Genomic DNA, 4,189 nt, shown 5'->3' with positions numbered 1-4,189 from the left:
TACTGTTGGTAAGACTGTAAAATAGTAAAGCCACTATAGAAAACTATATCAATTCCTCAAAAACTTTAAAAACAGAACTACCACATCATCTGCAATCTCACTTCTGGGTATACCTCAAAGTAGGGTCTCAAAGAGGTATATGAACACCTAGGTTCATAGAAGCACTGTTCAAACAGGTCAAGAGTTGATAATCATCTTTCATCTACAGATGCACAAATTAACAAAATGTAGTATATATATATATATATATATATATATATATATATATATATATATATATATATACTGTGGAACTTTATTCAGTCTTGAATAGGAAATAAATCCTAACACATGCTTCCACATGAAGGAGTCTTGGCATCATGATGTGAAATAAGCCAATCACACAAAGACAAATGTTGCATGATTTCATGTTTCTATCTAAAGTAGTAACTTCTTATAAAAAGAAAAATTAGTGTTGACCAGGCCTAGGGGAGAGTAGAAGAGGGAACCTTTTACACGAGGGCAAAGGTTTTGTTGTTGTTTCAAGCAGTGTGTTTATCATTCCACAGAAAATCAAGACAGAAAACACAGTTTAAGGAGAACAAGAGCATAGGCAATTGCTATCCTACAAACACAACCTCTGTTTACGGTAAAAAGCCTTTTAAGTCTTTTTGGCCATCATTCCTGTCTTTATTCCCACATGGAGGCTTGGGCCCTCTGCTGGTTTTGCATGATGGTCTGACTCATCAGTACAGTGACTGCAGCAATAGTGGCCAGTCTGGTAACCCTGCATTCTCCTAGGTGAAGATCTATAGCAACAGTTTCCAGTGTGTCTTTTATAGCAAGAACTTTGTCCTTGCCGGGCGGTGGTGGCGCACGCCTTTAATCCCAGCACTTGGGAGGCAGAGCCAGGCGGGTCTCTGTGAGTTCGAGGCCAGCCTGGACTACCAAGTGAGTTCCAGGAAAGGCGCAAAGCTACACAGAGAAACCCTGTCTCGAAAAACAAAACAAAACAAAACAAAACAAAAAGAACTTTGTCCTCAATAGCTAGCTAATCCAGTACTTTCTGTCTTCTTGGTGCACTACACAAAGTTTAGACATTATTTCACTGTTCTTAACTCAAGAATTCTCTGTCAATGCCCATGGAATAGCTTCAAACACTTCAGCAACATTCTTAGTAGCACATTGTTGAAGTCCAGGATATATATTTCCATATGATGGGATCTGTTTGGCTAATTTTGTTTCTGTTACCCTCCACCAGGTATAAAACATGCCTTTGAAAACTTAGTAACACTATCTACTGTGCTTTCTATATCACCCATCAGAATCTCTCCAGAATCTCAAAGGACTATAGTAAAAATAGCATCCCTTTTCATGCTTAAAAACATCATCTCTGTGTCTCCAGTTTCTGAGAGTTAAGCTTGTAACAATTCAGGGACAGGGGTCAGTCTAGGAAGAGCTGTAGTGCCAATGGTGTAAGTCTTCTGAGATCTTGTCTTGAATTCTGCTGGTGGCCATGTCAGAGGAACAGCAGGTGGCAATTGACTTCAGGGGATTGGTCCACCAGGAAGCAAAGTTCCAATGGGTGAATCTCCATTAGAGGAGCAGCAAAGACCAGCCTTTTCAACATATTTTGTTCACACAGTGAATAGCCATGTCTGCCACCTTGCCACCTGTTCCCCTGGTGCCTGCACCAGTTATGAACCCACATTTTCTTCTCCCTCACTAAAATCCATCAGCTCTTCAGTGGTCTGGGCAAGCAATGCCCGTTGGTCTCTGTTATGCCATCAGAAGGACAAGTGTAGACTGTTATTTCTGCGTCATTGACAGATTACTTCCCCTTCAGTCTCCTTCTTAAAACACATGCCATGAAATACTCAAGAGGAATAGATGCCAGAGCCCAGATTTCACAAACTGATTTTATAAACACTGAAATAGTCAGAATCAAGAAAATAAATATACATGCCTCTGCAATAAACTTGGCCAGAAAGCTTCATTACTATATTTTTACTCATTATGGAGGTATGAAATAGAGATGGCATTCATCAACATCCTGAAGGATTGTTACAGAAAAACAATTCAGGGAAGACTTTCATGGGCTTGTACAAGATACTTCACAACCTATGACCTCTGAAACTGATGGGCCAATCCTAGGCCATTCTTCAGAAAGTTCAAAGAGAGCTCCAGCAAGTACTGGGACAAAGTGCCTGCCATCTCGAGCCCTTGGCTGGCTCTTGCACATGAAAGGCTGTTGTACAATCATTTCTGCAGCTCCCTTGAACTAGTTGCTTCATCATGTGTCACTAAAAATTTGTCATTTATAAGTAGAACTCATAAATGGCTGGAGAGTTGACTCCATGTAAAAGAGCACTGGCTGCTCTTCCAGAGGACCTGGGTTCAATCCCCAGCTCTCACATAGCAGCTCAAACTGTCTATAACTCCACTTGTAGGGGATCTGACACCCTCACACAGACATACATTAAGGCAAACTACCAATGCAACATGAAATACAAATAAATAAATTAAAAAATTTAAAAAGTTGAACACGGACTTACTAGACTACAGAATTCTAAGTATATTTCTAAACATTTAAACAAACACTTGTATATAAATATAGATAACACTATTATTCATCCTAATATAAAAAATAAAAACCAGATTATTGATCAACTGTCAGATATATAAACAATGTAGATCTGTATAATGAAATATAATTTAGTCATAAAAAGGAATGAAGCACTGATATTTGCCATAGTACATATAAGCCTTGGCATCATTATACTAAGCAAAATAAACCCATCACAAAAGACATTTCTGTGAAATGTTCATGAATGATGGATCTGCAGAGACAATGGATTAGTCATTGTTAGGTACTGATGGAAAGGCAACCCAGTGACAGCTAAGAGGTAACATCTCGGGTGGAAATGTTCAGAGATTTAACAGTGGCGATCATTGTGCGGCATCAGGAAAATATGAAAAGCTGTTGAAATTTCACATGTTAAGCAAGTGAATCTTATTAAACTATATCATAATAGAAATGTTTGCAAACTCATACAATATATAAAAAAGACACACCATAACCAAGTGTGTATGATCCAGAAATGCAAGTGTTTTAATAGCCAAAACAGTCAATCAGTGTGGTTCATATGAAAAAAGAACAGACAAAATAATAATCTATTAGATATTAAAAACTCACTCAGGAAAAAGAACTAGGAAAAATGGAATCCATAGCACTTATCATACTTAATAGTAAAAATAGATGTTTTCTCTCTCTTTAAAATTGGGTAAGACAGGCTGGAGAAGTGGCTCAGAGGTTAAAAGCACTGGCTGTTCTTCCAGAGGACCTGAGTTCAATTCCCAGCACCCACATGGCAGCTCACAACTGTCTGTAGCTCCAGTCTCAGATGATCTGACACCTTCACACACATATATACATGCAAGCAAAACATGAGCTCACATAAAAAATAAAAATAAATAAATTAAAAAAAATTGGGTAAGACAGGACACTTTTACCATGTCTATTCAACATTATACTAGACAGCAAAATACGATAAAACATAAATCCATATGAATTAAAATGAATTAAGTGATCTTCATTAGCAAATAGCATAATGATGTATGTGGTATATTGTAAAGAATTTATTAAAGATTAGAAGTTATAAAGGTATTTAGCAACATCACAGGATTCAAGATAAATGGACAAAATCTGCTTTATTTCTATATACTTGTCACAAAATACCATACATGAAATTAAAACAAATTCATAATGATATCAAAAATAAATTTTTAAATAGTGCAATACTGATAAGTCATAAAATCTGCTGCTAGGGAAATTTAAAGATCTAAGCAAGCAATATATGTTATGCTTCTGAGATAAAATTTTCCTTATTCCTAAAATGACAACTGTCTTTCATATTAATGTATCATTTACACCAAGGCTTCAGAATAGTATTACTGATATGCCATCAGATCGTTCCTTGTAAGACATGGTGCTGTGCAACTGCCCTTGCCCCCCTGGGTGTGAGGCTTCCCGCTGCACTCCAGCTGTAGTAACAAGTGTATGAAAACACTGCTGTGCTTAGTTTATGACTTATTCATTTTCATTTTATGTGCACTGGTATTTTGCCTGCATGTATGTTTGTGTGTGTGTCAGATCTTGGAGTTAGAGACAATTATGAGCTGCCACGTAGGTGCTGGGAATTGAACCCAG

At 37.4% G+C, this 4,189-nt stretch overlaps 1 pseudogene; it reads right to left on the bottom strand.

Annotated features, from left to right (window-relative positions):
* Positions 1-289: 289 nt before the first annotated feature.
* On the bottom strand, positions 290-3,276 carry LOC107401881 (T-complex protein 1 subunit theta pseudogene; annotated as a pseudogene).
* Between the last annotated feature and the right edge of the window lie 913 nt (positions 3,277-4,189).

This window comes from Peromyscus maniculatus, chromosome 6, assembly GCF_049852395.1.
Source record: "Peromyscus maniculatus bairdii isolate BWxNUB_F1_BW_parent chromosome 6, HU_Pman_BW_mat_3.1, whole genome shotgun sequence".
In the NCBI taxonomy this organism is placed as follows: domain Eukaryota; kingdom Metazoa; phylum Chordata; class Mammalia; order Rodentia; family Cricetidae; genus Peromyscus; species Peromyscus maniculatus.
This window is presented reverse-complemented; position numbering and strand designations above follow the sequence as displayed.